Genomic DNA, 23193 nt, shown 5'->3' with positions numbered 1-23193 from the left:
GACCTGCAATTAACTTTAGATGTAATTTTTTGCCTTTGGAGGAAGGTACATTATGCCAAATTTTGATGTACAAAGTTTAAGAAATCTAAGCTTCTTCAACTCTAAGTTCAAATTCGTGTGACAGATTCATTCACATATTTTATATTATATTCAATCAAGTAATTCAATAATTCATATAAAATAATAATTCAATAAAAATCATGTACAATAAAGCAAAATTATAAATAAACTATAATTGAATCAATATGGGTCACTGTGGTGTATGTGTAACATTTTCTTTTGTCAAAATTTCTTCTTGTAAATCCTGTTCTTCATATTATTTATATCTGTTGATATTTTCATCTCAAGTTTTTGATTTAATAACTGTGTAAGACAAATAACATTCCTTGTAAACAATGTTCCGCAACATGTTTCCCCCCTATAACAACATTCAAAACTCAAACAAGTTCCACAATTCATTCTTTCACCCAAAAAGGAATTTCTCCTTTTTTGTGATATTTTATCATTTTATCAAAGGTTCAGCTCTAACGGTATAACAAGACTAACTACTTGTCAGTCTTATTCGAGTGTTCAATTCGATTGGTTTTATGTCCCGGAAGGATTTTTATCCCAAATGTTATAGGCCGATCCTATTTTTTTTAGAAGAAACCTTTAGAAGAAACCCCAACACAAAGATTTTCGTCTTATTCCTCGTCGTGTCGTGTGTGTTGTTTCTTCATCCCATATTAAACTGAATGAGAGTTATCTTAACAGTTTTTTAGTTCTTCCATCATAAGCGTCGTTATCTTTGGTTTTTCTCTCGATTTTTTTTTTTTCGTCTTTGGATTCGGTTTACTGTCGCTTTTCGATTATTTGTCATCGTTTCCTTTATGAGGATTGTTACAAAACGACAAAAAAAAAACATAACTCGAAGGATCCAGAGGATAATGATGTGGGAACATTAGCTACTTTCTATAAGATGGAAAAGATTTTCGAAACTTTTTCAGTGATTTTTTGTTGCTTCTGATCTCAACCCCCTAAGGTTTTTTTTGTTGCGAACTGTTTGCTCTTAATGGAGGCCTAATAAAAGAAAGTGGAAAAGTGAAAAAAACAAGTGAGGAGAAGAAGTGCTCTTGTGTTTGATTGCCATGTCTCAAATGGAAAATCAAGAAATTCTTTTATAAAATAAAATGAAAAAAAAAATCTGAAGTGCAAAAAGGAATACGAGTTATAAAAAAAAAAATAAATAAGAAGAATCCAATTCCACCCCAACAAAAAGGGGTTAAAAAGTCAAAGGAAGTTTATTTTGTGTGCTCCTTCTGCTCGTCGGTGGTATAGTAGAGTAGTTGTCGTCGTGAATCGTGATTATTATGATGAGTGGATTGAAAGTGCAATCGAGTAGATACACTTTTCATGATCTCAACTCAAGTGATTGTTAGAGTGTGTCGTGTTGTGATTTTTTTTTGTATTCTGTTCTTGTTAAAATTTAATTATTTAATTACCCATTGAATATCTAGAAATTTCAACAAAAAAATATATATATTATTCAATTGTTTCGATGAGTGTGTTGGCAATTTGTAGCAAAAATACCTGAAGTGGTTTTTATGTGAGTGTGGTAGATGGGAGTGTGTTTTATCTTTATTCAATGACAATAAAAATGTCATAGAGATAATTTTTTTTTCTCATTGTGTTGTGTTTTTTTTTTTTTTTTAATTGGGTCCTATGTGTGCTGCTGTTGTTGATATTAACACACAATTTTTAATTGTTTCACGCTTGTGGTTGCAGGCAAATTGGATGGTTTTGGAAAGTTATACTGTCATTGGATTGCATGAGGTAATTTCTCAAAATTTCTATTCGAATTTATTTCTTTTTTTTTTTTGCTTTGCTTTTGGTGGACAAGGCCACATGAATGTGTGTGTTTTTTTGGCTGAGAGGACGACATAGTGGGAATTTCCACGATTTATTGTTGATAAATGGAAATGCGTAATAAATTATTGAAGATAAATATTGATCTTTTTGGATATAGATTGTTAATGGACTTTAAAGTGTTAAAAATTTATTTAGAGATATTTAAAAAAAATATTGGGTTGTCAAGAGGGTAGGTAGGTTTTAAATTTTAAAATTTAGACTACTAGAAAAAAATTAATAATTTTTTTATAATTTGACTTAAAACAAAGGACGTCAATGTATGAAAATAAGAAAAATAGTTGCTATTTTTATAAAAATACTTACCTTTTTTTTATGTTGTATCTTGATAACGATTGATACCATCAAAATCTTTCTATAAAATAAATATTCCACATACACCATAGTGACCCACTTCAATAATAAATTATTTATTAGAATATACGAGTATCTTTTACTATTCTCTTTTGACTGATTGAGATGAGTAGAGAATTGAAGAAGACAAACTTTTATAAGAAATATTGTTCATATATAATAGAGCCACTTATTAAAAATGTGGGTCACTGTGGTGTATGTGTAACTTTTTGTTCCGTTGAGAAATCTTCAGGGGTTATTAAACCAATTTTTGTTGGCCAACCAATTAATCAAATAAATTGACCTATGTTGATCCTTAACTGACCTATTTCAAGAAATATTTTGTTATTCTAAGTTTTGCATATGGGATGGTAAAAATGGGATTTTCTGCAATAATTATCATTTTAATTCCTATCCTTAATCTTTCTCAATTGTGTCGTAAAAGTTTTGTTATAAATGATTCTTAAAGCAGTTTGCTGAAAAGAAACTTAAAAGTTTTCGATCAAACATAAGCCATTATGTGACAACTTTTTAGCAGAGGAAAATTTTGAATAAAAAAGTTTAAGTTTAACTTAAATATTTAAGTCAAGCAGTACAATGCTACCTAATGCTTTATTTCAAAAACATATAAAACAAAATAAAAAGATTTGTTTATATGGAAATTAAAAATTATTTTGTGGAAATGGTTTTATAGGTTGAACTTAATGCAGTTGAAGATCATTATGGGTATGAAGAAATATCTACCAAAATCTAAAAAAAAAAACTATGGTTTGAAATAGTTAGAGATACTAAGAGAGATAGTTCTAAAGATTATACTGTTTCAGTTATATGGTTTTTTAAAACATAAATAAAACGAGCAGTGGAAATGAAATTTGAAAATCCTACAGAATTGATATTGAAACAGCCAAACTGATCTTTAATTGATGAGTTAAATGATTTCTGTAAAATTATGACTTTTTTCGTATTCGGGCAAGGGTGCTGATTTTTTCATCGAGTAATCGCAAGGCCAAAACAACGGATTTGAAGAATTTATCAAAAGCTAGGTTGTGTTCAGTGTTGAAATATATTACATATAATTCACTACCAGTCCTCCAACTGAAAACCAACTGAAACATCGGACTGAAAGTATGCGATGTTTATCTAAAACAATTACAGATTCATCACTCTCTATTATTTTCATTCAGTGTATGCATCAACGGTTTAACAGTGTTAATAAAATATCTGAAAAAAAAAAAATATTGGAGGAAATAAGTTCAATGTTTGAACTTTCAATACGTGAAATTTGTACACTCTCTCAAAAATCACAACAAAAAAATTTTCACATAAAAATTGAGTTCAATCAAAAAGCAAATAAAAACAAAGTAAAACGTTTTTCAAGTTTACTAAATTAAACATGGCCCTCAAGTTAGCCGAGCAGGGTTAACAGATCATATATTTTTTTATCGGATCTTTTAGTGTTAATTAAGTGCTAGTAATGTACCTAACTCAAAATTAAATTAAGTGCTTGGTATAAAAATCAGGTTTGGTATAATATTTAGGTACGAATCATGAAAAAAAATTTCCAAAACAAAGTTTTTTTCCAAAAATTATAATTTTCGAAAAAAAATATTATTTTTTTTAAATTACATATCTTGAATAATTCATTGCTCAACTAATTTTGTACCCAATTTTCCCCAGAATTTTCTGAGATTTTCCATTAAAAAAAAATATTATATTTTTCCATAGGTACTTGTTCTGCTATTTAAATTTTTGTTTGAGGTCTTGAATTTGTAAAATGTAGGTACTTATATTTTTTATTCACTCAATCTTAAAGTAATTTTTATTAATTTTCTTCGTTTAGCAAAATAAATCTAATGTGTTATAACCGTTATGCATTATATAGGGGAAAGATGCTAACAGTGAGACAATCTATTTTTCTCTTTTCTGAAAGCAAGCACACAAACGCTTGTTTGGGTCAAAACATTTATTTCCCCTTCTGCGTGTTTTAATTTTGCTTCGATTTAATTTAAGCTGTCCATATTCCTACATTGGAAAATATCAACCAAAATCATATGGAAGTATTTTTTCGAGTGTTATGAAAAGAGTGTATAACACCAAAATTCAGGTATTACATTTATATGTTTTTTTATAAAAAAAATAACAATTAATTCCTTGTCATTTTTTGTAATTTAACATTTTTCCCAGAAATGAATAAAAGCAAATAGTGAGACATAGATTAAAAGAAATTCATGAACTGAAAATGATTTCATTATGATTTTGTAGTGTTTTTTTCTTTTGCTTGTTTTTTTTTTGTAACTTTTTGGTAGAAATGGGTTAAAAAAAAAGTTTAATAAATTATATAAACTACTAGTTACTTACTTATTTGAGGTTTTCATCTATAAGTTTCTGTTTTATTCATCCGACATATTGTTCGCCTTTACCTGTCTCACTGATCACACCCCTTTCAAACAGTAAGACTGACTTTTCTTATATTTTAGTTTATTGTGATGCTCTCATTCATTCTATAATTATAACTTCTTCTGCAATACTAAGAAAAAATAACTCTTAAAATGACTTCAAAGTTTGGTTAAGGGAGCTTGGAAACTTTTTAAAATATAACAATTTAAAGAAAAGTGTCTCACTGTTCGCACCCTTCCCCTACCCAACCATTTTTTTTAATTTTTAACTTTCTCATAAGCTACTCAATCTTTTTCAACGAAATTTTTCTGAATAGAAGTAATATTAAGAAGTAATTGTAATATTATTTTTTTTTGTTAATAAATTTTTTGAAAACGACTTATTGAATTTTTGAATTTTTTATTAGCATCGCGTTATTTTTTTTTTGCATTTATATAAACGAGTTATTTCTTTTACTTCTCTCTAAAATGATGCTGCTAGACGATGAACACTATGCTTTGACATTATTTAAGCAGATTAAAGGATTATGTGCATTAAATTCCACATTTAGTGACAGAACTTACCTACACTTCATGTTAACATTAATCTACAAGTGTGACAGCGATGACTTAAAGAATAATTATGTATTATGTATTGCTGGCAATGGTGTTAACTTTTTCTAAATATTTTCAAAGTGCATTTTAAATGGGGTTATATATCTTAGTTTTTTATATATACATATGTTTTAATGTTTTAATTTAGAATTTAAAAAAATATTTAAAAAAATTCATAAAAAATAAATACATAATTAATAATTTTGTATTTATTTTAAATACATCCATAATTAACAAAATTGTGAACAGTCTAAAATCCATTGAATGGCTTTTGATATAACAATGCAAATGACTACAATGGGAAAAAAATAAAACAAACTCATTATAATACATACTACATATGTGCTGACTGGATACTATTAAAAAATATCTAATGAGCAAAATAATTATAATAATTATTTTTTTGTTGTGTTTCATGAAAAATAAATTTCTAAATTTTCCACAAAATATGTTATTATTTGGTTCAATAAATTGCAATTAAAAAAAACTTTCTAAAATTTTAAATTAACCCACATAATATCCATAAAATAAATCCAAAGAATTAAAAATAATAAATAATAAAATTATTTCTGCATCTAATAAAACGGTAAACATCATTGAAAAATAAATATTTATTTTCTCTCTATCCTTTTTGTCGTGGCTATATTTGAATTCACTCAATCCGAATGCCACATTTCACACAAAACGTATTTCATTAATCATTGAACCATCGACCAACAAACACACTATTTGGTTTGAAATATTTGAAAAAAATCAAGAGAAAAATCCTATTTTTTTATATTTTTGTTACAGTTACAGGCCAAACCAACAACCAAATCAAACCAAAAACCAAACCCCAACCAACGCCATTAATAATGTTGGTATAGGTACCAATCGGCTTCGTCCTGCTATTCAGCTTCAAGCTGTTTTTTTACAAACATAAATATTGCTCCTCGGTATCCTTATTCCCGAGGACGAACTTTGAAAAAAAAATCAAATCTCAAATCAGGAGTCCCACGATTGATTTATGACTGCCACAGATTTTCTGTATTGATATTTTATTGTTAGAAAAGGGTACAAAAGTAACCAAGAAAAATATAGCTATATAAAAAAAATAAAATATAAACTGAAACTAACACAATGCCAGACCAATAACAACAACAACACAATCAAGGACACAAAAGGGTTCAGATTTCTAATAATTTATGGGACATTTTAGACATCAGTCTTTAATTATCCTTAGCGACAAATAAACAACGGCTGTAGAAGTGGTTTTTCTTTGGTTGGGGTTATATATAATTTGGCGATAAAAAAAATTATTATTTGTTCAAGTGGTAATTATAGATTTGATGAGCTACTTAAGCTTTTGTGGTTGAAAGCAATTAAAACTTTAAGTGTCGAAAAGTAGTAAATTTCAACTCTGTCAGAGTAGATTTGAGAGAAAAAAAAATCACAAAAATATGTCTCGGTTTGTATAGATGGTGGACATGATTATTATTTTTGATTATTGAGTCCTTAAACTGAAAATGTTGGTCCATTTTTATTCAGAAACATTAAATTTAAGGGAATTTTTCAAGGTTCTAGAAATTCATTAAATATTTCTGCAATATTTTATTTTTATAAATTTAATTTAAGGACAAAACAAACAAAAATAAAAATTACATAATTTAAATATTTAAACAAAAATATAATACTTTTATATATAGTTAATTGCTCAAAGTGTTTATCTTCATGACCTTAATTAAGTATATCTTGACAAAAAAAAAACATTTCGCATAATTAACGAGGGTACACGCTTTTTCGTCCTAGAGAGTAAAAGATATCCTAAATAAACGTTTAATCACACTTGAAGGCTCTCTCGCACTGTTTTTTGGTGTTGGTTGTGAAAAAGGATTTTGTGTGGAAAATGGTTTATTTTGTTTTTGTTTTATGACCGATGCGATGCTTTTGCTTAAATATCTACACAAATTAAAGGCCAGGCAAAATGTGTATAATTTTTTCAACCAATTTGGTTTTTTCTTGTTTTTTTTTTAGGGTTTTATGCAATGGGTAACCACACTCTTTAAAGTATAAATTAGGGATTATTCTATTTTTGTTTAGGTTTACCTATTCGTCTTGTATAATAAATGGTTATTTAATGATTACATCCTTCTTGTGAATTTAAGTGTCTGGGATGAAGTGACCAGGAATTTTCTTCACTTAAAAAAAAATCAATAGTTCTAAATGCAAGGTTAGTTCCATATTGGGAAATTAGAAGAAGGGGTATAAGGATATAATATGCCAATATCAATGGAGTAAATGAAAGAAAATTTCTGAATTATCCACAGTTTTTTGAAAGAATTTTCCCTGATATTAGATAAAGATACAAAAAATTTTGGTACTTAGTTTTCCATAATTAAAATTTCGAATATTTAAATGAGATATTCTGAGCAGATTCCTGATATTTCAAAATATCTTAGATTTTCGAAACATCAACAGGCAAAATATTTCTTGCAGGTCAAAATCACGATCAACTTCATAAAATATCAGAATTCATTGCACTTTGGTTAAAATGTTAAAGAATTCAAAAAATATTTTATTTAGATTGATTTTTTTTTATTTTAAAATCCTAAAATAAAGGTTCTCTCTTTTCTATCCGAGAAGGGATATTTTGTTTCTGAATTAAAGCTGCAACAAGGATTTACAATATTAAAACATTGAGATTTTATGTAGCTTTTTTCATTATTTGCTGAGTAAAAAAATACACGACTGGTTCGCATGTACTTGTTACTTGATCTTATTGTCAAAAAACTCTAATGTTATTGATTTTTATGAAAAAAAAATTAGGGAATATTTATATACCTAACTTAATTTTTTAAGAAAAGAACAAATATATAAAAAATGTATGTAAACTTGACTACACACTAAATGATCTTTTCCACGACCCTAAGAATGCCATTTGATTCCTTGTATAAAAAGGAATTTTTAGAATAAAAATTTTGAAAATCGTAAGAATGGTTTTTTTTTTATAATTATTCAGTATTTTTCAAAAGAAAAAAAAATGGTCCGCCATTATATAGGAAATATATTTCAAAATACAAAATTTATCAATCCGTTTTTTTGAAATAAAGTCGGCTATTTTGTTTACGAGAAATTCAGAAATAAAGGTGCTTTTGGTACAAAAAATGTTTTTTGTTTAATTTCAAAAGTTGACTTTTATAAGTACTACTACAAGCAAAAATTTTTAATCGAAAAGGTGTAGAAAAAATAATTTCAAATTTTCCTCTCGGGAAGCACCAAAACTGCAAACTACAATGTTTGAAAAAAATCGCTTCAGTAGGTTAGGCAGTAGCTCGAGGTATATAAAGACTGAAAGATAGACAGACAGATAGACAAACAGACAGTTATAGATTTGCGGAACCCACTTTTTTAACATTCTTCATCACTGTAATGTCATGTCTGATTGTTATCTCGAATTCGATTTTTTTCCAAATCCCTACATTCCATATACATCGAACTTAAAAAAGTATGCTATTAACTTACTTCAAATTTCGTGGTTAAGAGTTTTTTTTTGGTTCCCTAGAGAGGAAATTGAAATTTTATTTTTTGGACCAAAATTAACGGTACTCTCCATTATGACCAATACCAAAATGGACAAAGTTGTTTGTCTCAAAAACGGCTCTAAGGGTTTTGAATTAAAAAAATCTGGCCAATAAAATCGTATATTCGAAATAAAAAAAAGATTATTTTTGGACCTTAAGGTAGAAAAGTTTTCCTGATGTTTGATGACTTTCTCCTGAGCGACACGACCAATTTCATTGAACATTTTTGAACAGTATGTTAAATGTTTATATTACGAAGAATTTAAAAAAAAATATTTTTGGATTTAAAAAACAAATTAAAATTTTTTTTTTAAATTAGTTTTTTTTTTAAATGCATTTCATTGAAACTTTATTTTTGTATGTAAATTGGTATTTTTTGTTTAATGGCACTCCAATTTTTAAAAATCTTTAATATTTCAAATCACTTTTTAACATAAGAGCAAGTACGTGCGACTCGGTCGTGCAATTTTTAATCGATTGGGCTGATTACTTAAAAGAAAACGGTTCAAAGCAGTTATTGCAAATAATGTACATTAAGGTGTGTCGTTTTTGGGTTTTTTTCGAATTTCAAATCGTATAAGCGCGGAAAAGTTGTGAATGGTGAAGACTAAGAATGGGGTTAAAAAATAATCAAAATCGGTTAATATCTTCAATTCGCGCAACGGCTCTAAAGCTTGAAAAAAATATTTAAAAAATGGTATTTTTACAAAAAAAAATTTAAACACCCTAACAAATTGGGTAAGGACTTCCGGTCGCACATGCGTTTTGAAGTTTGTCGAAATATGGCAAAATTCATATACCTATTTACGAATTTTTTTTAATGGTTTAGACTATTTGGTAAATTATTATTTTTACCAAATTTGAAGTAAAAATGAAGTTGACACAATCAGTGAATGCTATGAACCCGTTAAAGATTTGAAAATCTTTTGATAAAGAGGGATTTGACTATGTATCATTCTTCTCGTCGCACAGTAGTGCTTTATGGCGCCAAAAATCATTTACACGGCCATTTCTTGACGAAAAGTCATGAAATTTAGGACACTGAAGTATATTAGTATGAGAAATACGAAAAATCTTCCAACTTTTATTTTTTCAAAATGGTGGTTCCAAAATGGCGGACAGAATAAGCGTTTATGGAATTTTCTTTTATACAAAACTGAATATAAGCTAGAAAGATATAAAAAAATGTGCTAATTTAATCAAAAAATCCAAGAAATAGCATAAAAAGGGTATAGAACTGTTTTTTACTACGTTTTGGTCTTTGTTTTAAATTTTTTTAATTTTGTTTTTCATTCAATATGAACAGTTCTAAACAGTTCCAAGAGCGAACATCTTTTTGACATCAATTTAGCTAAATTTCTAGCTAATATTCAGTTTTGTAAAAGAAAATTCTATAAACGCTTATTCTGTCCGCCAAATTGTTATAGCTTAGAAATTGTATTTTTCGAACATTTTAATTGTAATTTGTATTGAAGATACATTATACAAAAATATATATTTAAGAATTCGTTAAAAAAGTACAGAATTAAACAAAATTTTCTCAAATATCAAACGATAAATTTCCATTATCAAGTATTTCAAGGAAAAACAAGTAAACTCTTTTGAGAAAAAAAAAAACTTTTTTGACAAATTGAGTGATATCTCAACAAAACCACTTAGAAACACTTTTAAATTATATATCAATATTGAATTCTGAATGAATGAAGGATAAAAATGAATCTGTTCTTATGCAACTGAAAAAACGTCTCCAGGTATAATGAATTTTATAAAAACGTTTTGGAGTACAATTTTAAATCAGTTTTTCTTACTTCAATTCAATTTTAAGTGCGGTCTTTTATATTCCTTTATTTCTGACTTCTACTAAACGGCCATTCCAAAGTAACGCAGAGGACATATACACTGAAAATAATAAATTTCGTAAAATTACGAAAATTGTTTCATACACTACATTTTCGTTGGCCCAACGAAACTTTCGTTGGCTCAACGAAAATATGTAATTTTTCGTAATATGAAAACCTTCATCAATTAATGAAAACGTTTCATACACTTTTTCTCCCTTTTTAGTGCCAAAAAATCCAATTCAATGAAAAGATTCATCAATTAACGAAAAATTTCATACTCATTTTGAAGAACAAAAATAAGAACTTTTTCGTTACTTTATCAAAGTTTTAATTAAGTAACGAAAAAATTCATTAACTTATGAAATTCAACATTAACTAACGAAAATCTTCATAAGCTTATGAAAATTCTTCATATACTAATGAAATATTACATTGGCTTATGAAAAAATACATCAGTTAACGAAAAAATATCGTTGCCGGGTGCATTTCTGTTTTATGGACTAAAAATTTAATCTTGCTGGATATAGTTCACATTAGGTTTTTGTTTAAAAATCTATGTAAGTTGAGCTGAATATAAAAAATATTTGCGTTTTGACAAGGTGTCTCACGGATAAGTCAAGTGAAGAGTCCAAGTGAGCTCTACCGGGTCGAAACGCCAATTTTTTGTTTGGACTGTTAATAATTTAACAAGGCCAATAAATATATACCTGCTATAATCTTAAAAAAAAAATTATTAACACAACGAAAAGTTTCGTTAGCTAACGAATATTTTTTCGTAATTTAATTGAAATATTCATAAAATTTACGAAAAAATTCGTTAGCTAACGAAAGTTCTTTCATCAATTAATCAAAAAATACATAAAAATATCACCGTGTTTAATTAAATTTTACGTTAATTGATGAAAAACTTTCGTAAAGTGATGTAAAAATTCATTAATTCGCGATCGAAAATTTTAATGAAAAATTTCATTAAAATACGACAGTTTTCGTTAGTTGATGAAGTTCTTCATTAACGTATGAAAGCCATTTCGTTGAGCCAATTAAATTTTTCACCGGCTGAAAATTAATTAAATTTTCGTTGGCTCAACGAATTTTTTCGTTGTATTTACGTAAGGATTTGGTTCAGTGTATTTACTTTTGTTATCCAATCTATTTGGCTGAATAAGCAATCCGTTACTTTGGAATGGCCGTTATTACAATTTAACGTGACAAGTAGGTAACAGAAAAACCTGTTTTTATAGCTTTATTATTCTTGTACTTGTAAGTAACGATAATAAATTATTCTTCACTGCCCATGGGGCTGTTATTCTTGAATAAGAATTATCTTTAGTTCGAAAATACAACCCTTTCTCCAATTGTTTTTATAACACGAATTAATACATATTTCATTCAGTGTTGCTGTAGGGTTCTTACTTGACAGCTTTTCGCATGGTTTCTTATCTTAATGGCAGTCAAGTAATCAAGTGTACTTCTTATAAAACTCTCAAAATCCTGTTTGCACTTAAAGAATGCTACCTACTCAACCTTTTCTGAGTGCTTTTTTTTTCGTTCTAAAAAATCCCTTATATCGTCCCATTTTTTTTTTTCTAATTAATTTATTCTAATGAAATTTAATTACAAAGCATTCCATATTTAATTTATTAGGGTACTTAGACGAGTACATTTTGCAAAATAAGTGGAAGCACATGCTCGTTGCTCAAGGCTCTATCGTTCCTTATTCAAACACACACTTGTATTTCCACACTTTGCTTTTTATCTATTCCAGGAAAATAATAGTAAGGACAAAGTTGAAAACACTCTCTCTCTCTCTTACAAGGACGCCAGTATATTATATAAAAAAACACTCTCAACACACCATTCGGCTCAGAAGAAGAACGATTGGTATGAGTATGAGCTCTGGGAAAAAAATCGAACTTCATTAGAATTTTGTTGAAAAAAGAGAAAATTTAAGTAGGTTGCTAGTTAACAAAGCGCTTTTTTTTTCTTCTAATCTTTCAGACAGAATCATAAAAAGACTTTTAAATAAATTTATGATGATGGTATTAAGGAAATAAAAAAGAAGAAGAAAAACCTCATCCGCAACATCAACTAAATCAATCAAATTGAAAAGCAAAATGAAAAAAGGAAACCGAAGAGACGAAATGTTTGCATCTGCTAAAATGGCGAAACGGTTCACAAATTCATTTCAAGGGTTTTTTTGTTGTTGTGTTGTGTTCGTATTGAATTGAGAGTTTCTTATTTTATTTTTCATCTCAACACTAGCTTCCTACTCATCCTATTTCTAAGGAATATTATATATTTTTTTTCTTAGAATGGATGATGGGTTTTTAGTCCTTGTTAGAGGATTTAACTTCTTTCAATTATTTTATTTTTTTTTCTTGTTTTCTTCAAAAAAAAAAAAAGCAAAAAAAAAACCTCTTCTTCAAGCACGATTAATTATTTTATAGCCCACATTTTCAAAAAGTAAAAAGATGAACAAATATTATAAAAAGGGTTCACTTTTTTACTCGTGTATATACTCATAGAATATAGACATTGTGTATTTGTTTTATTAATTAATTGGAAAAAATTACGTTTAAAAGGTTTTTTTTTTGCTTTCATTTTTTTTTTTTAATCTTTTAGGGGAAAAATTTTTTATTTGAACAAGGGAATCTCTTATTTTAATTATATTAAGGGAAAATTAATTTTTTGTTGATGAAGGTATTTAAAAACAAAATGCCTTTGTGATTTGATGAAATTCTTCAATATTCTCAGAAAATCAATTTTCTGTAGGCTTTATCTTCACGTGGTATACAAATGTAGCAATAATGATTTTTATAAAATAAATTTTAAGTCATTTTATGGTAACAATATGAAACAGTCGTAAAACCAATTAAAAACTCACAAAAATTATTTTTTTTTTGTCAAATAAAAAAAAATATTTTTTTTTTAATTTCCACGTTCTACCTACATGAATTTTGTTTTTGTCAAAAATGTCAAATTTAATATTTCAGAACAAAACAGTTGACGAAACATAAATAAATTATAAAGTTTAATTAATTATAGAAATAAATTTATTAAATAACAAAACCAAAAATTCAGTTTTTCGACAATGACGATATGATTTAACAACAAAAATACTTGAATATAAAACTTGACGACAGGTGTCTTAAGTTTTTTAAATGATAAATAAATGTAGAACAAAAAAGAACAGTTTCATGAAAATCTCCAGAATCCTGACAGGGTCATTAAACAGTGTTTGAACATCAATAAATATGCTATTATGAACAATCTACCAAAACTTGCACCTTCACTTTTTTTGTATAAAATTGGAACATGAAACAAAACTGTTAAATGAAGTGAAATACATGAGTGAAAGTCGGCACAATGAATGATATATCACAGATTGGTCAAGCTCTAGAAAAGAATGAAACATGAAATGATAGAAAAAAAAGTGGGTCTCGCAACTGACTGCCTGCCTAATGCCTATACACACAAAAAAAAAACACAATATCAATTTAACATTTTTTAAATATGAAATTAATATTTTTTAAATATCAGCAAAAAATGCTTTATGATAATTAAAATATTAAAACAATAATTTTTTTATCAGGATGATATTTAAATATCACATTTTTGAAATTTTTTTGGATATTTTATTATCAATTTTTCATATCAATTTCCCATTCCAAATTATTAAAAATATTAAATAAAAAAAATCTTAATGTGTACTAATTTAAAGGCGCTTTGTGTTTTTTCGAAGTAAAATGTATGATTTAATGATAAAATTTTATCGGCAATAAGATTTTACTTCACATAGTTCGAGAAAAATAACAAAACAATATCACCAGCTGTTTTTGGTCTTTTTAAACCATTTTTCTTTAACACATAGGTATTTTAAAAAATGGTGTTTAGCAGTGGTTTTATTTTATGCATTTTTTATTTAAAATTACTTTTTATCATTAATTTAAACCATGAAACCACTTAATGGATTTAGGATAAACGATATCATATGACATTATTTTTTAGAAAATAGATAAAAAATAAAATAAATAAAAATTGATACAAATAAAGAAATAAAAAACTATTAATTACATCTTCTAAAATGTGTTAAAGAAAAATGGTTCTAAAAGACCAAAAACAGAAGATTTAGAAAGTCCATATTTTATCCAATTTTAGCCGTATTCAATTTTTGTGACCATTATGTTGAAGGATAAAGTATCTTCTTTTCTCCTTTACAAAATTTCGTTTTTTTCTCTTTAATGAATAGTTTTTGTTAAGTTTTTTACAATATTTCACTTTGAATTTTTTTTTAAAGGATACACATCGATAGGAAATTTAATTATCTACAAAAAATTACTCAATAAAAATTTTCAAATTAGGCTTGCTTTAAAAGTTATAGACAAAAACTGAAAAAGTAACAGAAAACGTCGAAAATACTGATCGTTACAAAAATGGTCATATCTTTATAATTTATCCATAGATTTTGAAGAAAAGTATCTTTTTATCTTTGCCAGAAAATGTACTATACACAAAAAATTTAAAACTATGAATACTCGGAAAGATTTTGATTTTTTCTGTCAGTAATAAAGTTTTTTTTTGCAGAGATTTTCTAGAAAAACTCGATTTTTTTATAATGTTTTAATATTGTTCTAGAGTTTCTTGCTTTTTTACTCAGCTTAAATTCGCCGGCTTTTCTGTTCAGATTAGTCGTTTATTACTCCAGATATAGCCCGAATACTATGTAAGCTGGAAAAAAACAACGACAAAAAACTTTGAAAAATCATGTCTCGAAAACCTATCCATAAATATTTTTTTAGATAAGTTTTCTTGGCTCAAATCTATACGAAAAGTATAACGGCACTTGGTGTCCAAAATATTTTTATTTTTTTGTAAACTAGTAAGTGTAATCATATCAAAATTGAAATTTTAATTGTTGGACGACTTTTGTCACTCAAAAATGTTAATTTGATAGCTGTTATTATCAAATTTTGTTTTGGTGTATCTTAAGCTGAAACCCAACCACTGCACTGGAGCGATTTTCTTTAAACTTGGTGTTAAGTGTTTTTGATGATTCTCTAGAACAGAAATTGAAATATTTATAGAACCAAAATTAACGGTATACTTTCCATATGACCAAAACTGTTTTTCTCAAAAGTTCTCTTTTATGATTTTGATTAAAATAGGTAATATGTTTACTCTCGAAATAAAGTAATAAACCATAAACCATTTTCTTGATTAATGGCTTAGGTATGGCTTCCTCTCAAACGACTGATTTGTTTTAAACAAAATGTTTGTACAGAATATTTTACATTGAAATAAAGAAAAATTAAAAAAAAATATTTTGGATTAATAATTTTTTTTTTTTTAATTTTAGTAATACAAAAAAAATGGTTCTAATAATTAAAATTAATTCCTTTTATTTTATTTATTTATTTTTTTGAAAAATTCTTTGTTACATACAAAATTAAATGGCATACTTTCTTCGTTTGAATATTAAAACCATTTAAAAAGATGTTTTAAATATGTTTATATATTTTTGTAATTTATATTAAATGGGTTATTTAAATTTGTTAAAAATTAAACGAAGAAAAGAATTCATTGTAGCTAGATTTAATTAAAATCAATTACTTGGTTTTTGATTTTCTACAAAAATATCTCAAAAATGTTATGTGACAGAACTTTTCCGACTTGGGATTTGTGCTCAGCACATAAAAAACCTTTACAAAAGTATTATTTGGTTCTGACCAGAGTTAAAGACCAATTGGAAATTTATCGTGAATATTTTACAATTTTGACTACTTGGCCTTATATAAGCTTCATTATTATAGTAAAAATAGCTAGTGTAAGGTTAAATAGTGAACATTTTAAGAAATTCGACGAATATTAAAAAAAAAATTTTAGGTAATGCACAATTTTTTTATTTCCACTAACATTTTTTATTTAATACAATATATTTTTATTTGAAATAAATGCAAATGCATTAAAAAAATGATTTCTTGCAACCATGATCAAAACCTGAGACCTTTTTTCAAATTGTCTCCCATTGACCGAACTATGAACATCTGTAGCCTTTTGATAACGATTTGATATAGAACAATACACAGGTTATTCAAATATGCGACATTACCCTCTCTCTTATTGTCTTTAATAGTCTCCTAAAGTGATAATGATGAAGAAATCAGCATATTTATGTTGTTATTGAAGGAACAAAAAACGAGTCCTTTATTTCCAAGGATATATTTTTAATTTTTCACGACCATTTTTCACAATATGACACATACCCACAAAAATTATAAAATAAATGTCCTTAAATTTACATGAATATGATATTAATATTTTCTTTTCTTTAACCAGAAGTTAAGCTTTTAAAAATCTAGGTAAACACGCAATTCTGTTCTCATTCTTTGATTTATCCTGTTTTTTTTTGTATATTATTTTGCCCAAGGTTGTGAGTCGTTATTATTTTTTAATGAGTTTTCCAAACTAGAATGCCGCCAGCAGTGTAATCACAAAAAAAAACACACAAAAAAAAAAGAAATATAAAATACTCCGTTTGATGTTCATTTATTTTACACACTCATACGAGTAGAGAGAGGGACAAAGTTTTTTTTTTTTGTATTTTTTTTTTTTTTTGTTCACATCTCAAGTTCTACTGTAGAAAAAAAAATGTACTTTAACGAGTAGTATTTCGAATTCCTGTTCGGCCTCCGGACATTTTGTGCGTTTGCATTGAAAGTTTTTTTTTTATTTGGATTTTTTTGTTCAACTCTATTAAGGGCTGTTTTTTTTTTTTTGTGAATATAGGGTACAAAATCATTCATCAAACTTCAATTTATCTCGTTTTTCTGAAGTTTTTTTCTGAGTAAAGATCGAATTAAAACCCGAATGATAAATGGAAGAGGGACATTCACATTACTATCCATTAAATAAATATGAAGCCTTCACTGGCATAAAAAAAGCAAAAAAAAAATACAGTCTGAAAATGTTAACATGAAATCGTTTTTCATAGTTTGGAAATTCATTTCAGTAGGACGATTTTTCCTTTTTTTTTTGTATTTCAGTTCAAACAAGGATGTAATAATGAAAAATTGCCGAAAAAAGTTCATTTGAATGAATAAATTCGTAAATGTAATTTTTTTTAGAACGAAAATATTTATACAAACTCTTAAATTGAAAATGTCAACTTTGGAGTGAAATTTCTTTTAGGGACCTTACCTTGTAATACGCTTATAATAAATTATCCACTTTAGTCTTGTTTTATAGTAAATAACTTTTTGTACTTCAAATAAAAAAAAAAGTGTCTTGTGTCTTAATCTCCTTCTGAAGATATTCTTGTGTATTTGAATAATTTCCTGGATATGCTTAACTAAGAACCATGCACACAATTTGACCCAAAGATGCCGGATTTCCTCATGAGGACATTCATTATAAACATAAACAGAATTCCAGGCTTTTTGATAAAGCTAATTTTTAATTATTAAAAAATCTACATTTAATTCAAAAAGGATGATAGCTTTGATGAATTTCCTATGTTTTTAAGTGATATTTTTTTATCTTTTTTCGGACTCCTCTATCATCATATAATAACAACTCTACAACCAATATTATTCTCCCAAAAAAAAAAATTCACAATCTGCCTAAAATCAGCAATAAAAATTTTAACAGGCTCTTAAATAATTTTTGACATTAAGTTGAAACGCAATCACAGAACAAAAAAAAAAAATGTAAATGAAATCCTCTAAAATAATTATTATTTTCCAAAAGTGGACATCAAGGAGGAATTGAAGGTAAATTATTTTGAAATTTAATGAATCTAACGCTGGCGTGGCACTATACGCCGCTGACTGGTTTTTGCCTATGTTGACAGAATAATTATTATTATTAATGTCTGTTTAGGAAAATGCTCCATCATCGGTCAACAATGACTGACGTTACCTTTACCATCAAAACAATAACCCTGCAAAGCAGTTATTGGTATTTCACACCAAAAACAGAGAGAGAAAGGGAGTTTTATGTTCATTTCAGCTTTAGGGAATTTTATAATTTTAATTAAAATGGAATTTAAATCGGTATAATAGGCTCTGTGGTGTACACTTTCAATGGGTTTTTGTTTGGAGAATAGTAAAGTTAAGGTAATGGGAGAATATTGGTATAATAGGACAAAAAACTCGAACCCTTTTTTGTCAATAGTTTGAGTATAAAAAACAAATCATTATTCAAATTTCAAAAGTTTTGAAGTACATATTGCAGGTCATTGTTTATGGTATTATGTTTCTAACACATCTGATGAGTATATAATATTTCTATGTTTATACGCTGACACTTTTTACTCTTGTCGCGTATTACAAAGTGCAAATAAAACACTCTTTACCACACATCAATATAATGTATTAACATCATGATTGTAATTCAAATATGCTAGTAAGTGTAACATGTTACCATTACTACGTAATGAAATTGTATTGTAAATTCAATCAAATTGAATTGAATTTTATTGCTGTGAAAAAACTGTTAAATTTTGAATGATTATTTTATAGGATTTATTAGTTTAATTAAAACTTACAACTAGATATTTAACATTTTATTAAATTTCTATTGAATTGGTTATGAAATGGACAATATTTAATGAATTGTACTTCTTCGTTATTTTGAAAATATAAGGAAAGTCTTTTTACATAATAAATTTTTAAAATGAATAATTTATAGAAAAAATTTGTTGAAACAGTAAGTTTCCTTTATTAAAAACAAAAGCTAGTGGGCAAAATTAAGGGATACAAAAATGCTTTAAAATTCCAGATCCACAAACTATAAACTTAGAAGAGTTGAATTTTGTGCACCGATAATTCTCTTTTTTCATATTTTTTGTATCTATTTTTTTTTTTACAGCGAAATTCGGACAAATTACCAAATAACTTTAACTTTCTTTTAAGAAATGTGTCAGGAGAGGACACATTTTAAAAGGTGATGTTTTTTAGACCACGGCTGAAATAAAACGCATTTTCTTTGAATATACAAAGATGATGACCAAATTTGATGAAATTAACTTAGTAATTCAATCATTTAATTTTTCTCAAGAAATTTTATTTTTTACCATTTTTAACATCAGTAAGTTTTTTACATGTAGGTAATTTTCAAGTTTTTTACATCGAGTTTTTTACACGTAAAAAATCCTGTAAAAAAACTAAATGTAAAACCGACTTAACACTGTTAAAAATGGTCGTGGGTTGGAAACAAAAAATATGCTCAGAAAAACCCTATATAGGTAGTTTCGATTCGATTTGCGTTTTTTTCTTGTTTTATTCAATGATATTTCAAAAAAAAAAAAATTGAAAGCATCACAATTTTGACTCATATGATCACAACCCTTAACAAGTTTTTTCAATTTTTGTAAGCATTTTTATTGATAGAAACGTTTGCATTTTATGGGAAAAAATAAAAAAAAAATTTTTTTAATGCTTTAATTTTTTCTTTTTTCAATGCTCACCCAAAAACGTGGTATGCCTTGGATAATCAGTAGTGCTAATGCTAGAGATAGTTTTTGTTAAAAATATTTTGGAATTATTAAAAAGAAAATCCCAAGTCTCTGAAAAAAAAAATTTTTTTTAACTTTTTTATTTTTTCCATTTTTTACCTGCTCTATAGGGCAAATATTGGTTTCGTGTAGAAAAAAAAATTTGAAGTTTTAATCAAAACCAAAATTACGATTATGGAGAAGATCAAAAAAGTGGTTTTCGTTATGCCGTCCGTGGGTCTGTGCGTCAGTGCGTCCATCTGTACATCGAGCTAGGGCCTAAACGGATGGATGGATTTGCTTGAAACTTGGTACAGATGCTTTTTACGTTATTCCCTAGACCTTTTTTTTATTTTTTTAATATCTCCTTTTTAACGCATATCTCCCATATAACGTTTTCGAGGTATTGCAATTTTCTCGAAAACGGCTCTAACGATTTTGATTAAATTTGGTATACGTAATAGAATTATTGATTCTAACGAAACTGCGTTTTTAGTTTTTTCCAAAAAATGCCGAGAACGGAAATATGGCGTTGCCGTTTTTCAAAAATTGACATATTTTTTAAGTTCATATATTTCATCAAAGCAAAAGCTAATTTTATTAAAAATTTACAGACATCGTTTTGAAGTATATAATGTAAAAAAAAATATTTTTAAAAACATTTTTGAAAAAAAAAAAAATTTTAATTTAATTTTTAAACTTTCGATTTTTTTTCTCGACACAAAATCTTAAATTTCCAATAGATATTTAAGATAAAGATACTGTGAACTACAAGAGCAAGTACGTGCGACCCAGTCGTGCATTTTATTTTAATTAAAATTGCGAAGCAAACTGAAGAAACATTTTGCATTTTTTAAGAGAATATAATCAAATCGCGATCCCTTAAAACAAAATTAAAAGAACACTTCCTGATTTTTCAGGGAAATTTATTCAAGATTTCAAAACTCTCCATAATAATTTTCATGTGCAATTAATGGTTGCTCAGACATTGATACGTAAAGATAAAAAGAAGTGTTCGTATCGGTATCAGTATTGTTTATGTGTTTTTAATACAAAATTATAAATAGTATGATAAGTTTTTAGTGGTAGAATTGTATAATAATTGGAGTTAAACTACAGTCAGATTGTTGAATAAAAAAGACAAATAAATTAAATTTAAATATAATCTTCACAAGAATTTTTTCTATGCGCGATAGTTGAGCCGAATGAACAAGTTATCCGATTCATACAGTGTTTGAGTTGCTCAAGTTGGTAGACAAAAAAAAAAAAAAATAACCAGAAAAATTTCAAAAAAAATATTGCTTGAAACATGTTTTATCATAAGATTTTTAAACTAGAAAGCTTAAGCTTAAGTCACTTGAAAAGCATCCAAATTTAGATTTTTTTTTTTGCATAAAAATAAAATTTTAAGAATGATTATGGACTATTTTTCGAGAAACAGAATCATTTTTTGTTTTCAGTCCAAAAATAAGTTTTTTTTTTTTCGAAAATCTTGCTTAATTTTGAGATTGTGGCTACTTCATTATATCTACACAAAAAATTTCATCTAAATCGATTAGGGCGTTTACAAGAAAGTCAAAAATCAGGAAAACGGTTCTGATAAAAACGATTATAAAAATATTTTGTTTGAATCCACAAATACGAACTTTGCGACAGTATACACAGTTTATTCTAATCACAATCATTTGAGCCGTTTTTGAGAAAAATAAGTTTTCCATTTTGGTTATATAACAGGTACCATTAATTGTGATGCAAAAAATATAATTTAGATCTCAGCACTATTATTTTATAAAACTTTTGTATTTCAAATAAATGTAAGTGTGCAAGTGCAAGTTAGAAAATTTTCAGGAAATAATCATTTTTATAAAAAAAACAAAACCGACTTCCATGGATCAAAACTGTCTTTTATGGTTTTTCTCATAGTTTATATGTATAGCCAAAACTGAACGAAATAGGTGAACCTGTAGGCCCCAGCTTTCCAATACAAAAAGAATTATCAAAAATGGTTCACTAAGTCCAAAGTTATGAGGTAACAAACATTAAAATAAAAAAATGCAGACGAATTGACTACCTCCTCCATTTTGGAAGTCAGTAATACAGAATGTACATACCTATTACCTTATTTCTGGTATACCTATATCCGTATTTTGTGATAAATTTTCCGAGAAAATAAAAATAAAAAATTGTTCACTAAGGTGTTCACTTTAGAAAAATCACAGGGTTTCCAATTTGCAATGCGGCAATGCTTCGGCGGTGGTCCGGCGGAATTCCATTTTTACACGGGATTATACAATTAAAGAAACACAACTCCATCAAAAATTACGATTTTCTTGGTAAAAATTTGCAACAAAATCAAAAATTACGCATACGCCACAGTGACCGTTTATGTTTGAATAACAAAAAAAAAAAAAAAAAATAGCTGTAAAAGTAAAACTAGTTGATCTTAGATGATCAATAAACTGAATCAAGAATAAAAAAAAAATTGCGTTCAAATTTTGCAAACTTTCTCCATCGACAAAAAACTTCTTAAATCCTTCTGACCCTTTTCCTTATAAAAATTCTTAATCTAAGAACATCAAAATAATTACATACGGTGCTCTTCACCCACATGCATTCTTGTTTTATTTGTTTTTTGATCTCTCCTTCAACATCATTCACGAATAACTTTTTCCCTGTCAAATAAATTTCAAAGTAAACATAATAATTTTCACATTCACTCCAACACATTTGAGCTATTTTGAAAACATTTAAAAAGAACATCTCTTCTCTCACTTACAAATTTTCAATCTTGAAGCCATTAAAAAACACTCACTATTATAACCTTCTGCCAGAGAGAGAAAATATAATAACACTTTAAATATTTTTGTGGACATTAAAGTGATTTAAAGCAACAATCATTTGAGTCATTTCGTTTTGTGTCTGTATGTGTGTGTGTTTGTAAATGTGTTTTAACAACTCATTTCCCATTTGGTAATTGATCACTACCCCAAACACCCTTTTAGCTCAAAGGACTTGTCATTCAAATTCATCTAAATAAGCATCTGTTCTCAGACAATAGAAATACTGCTTTT

At 27.1% G+C, this 23193-nt stretch overlaps 1 protein-coding gene across 1 annotated transcript in view; it reads left to right on the top strand.

Annotated features, from left to right (window-relative positions):
* Nucleotides 1-554: 554 nt before the first annotated feature.
* Nucleotides 555-23193, top strand: part of LOC129907400 (ras-GEF domain-containing family member 1B) — a 281991-nt gene continuing 259352 nt past the window's right edge. Inside the window, exon 1 of the mRNA XM_055983580.1 lies at nucleotides 555-1812. The gene's annotated coding sequence lies outside the window, so the exon portion shown is untranslated. The remainder of the gene's footprint in view (nucleotides 1813-23193) is intronic.

This window comes from Episyrphus balteatus, chromosome 1 (assembly GCF_945859705.1).
Source record: "Episyrphus balteatus chromosome 1, idEpiBalt1.1, whole genome shotgun sequence".
In the NCBI taxonomy this organism is placed as follows: Eukaryota; Metazoa; Arthropoda; class Insecta; order Diptera; family Syrphidae; genus Episyrphus; species Episyrphus balteatus.
This window is presented reverse-complemented; position numbering and strand designations above follow the sequence as displayed.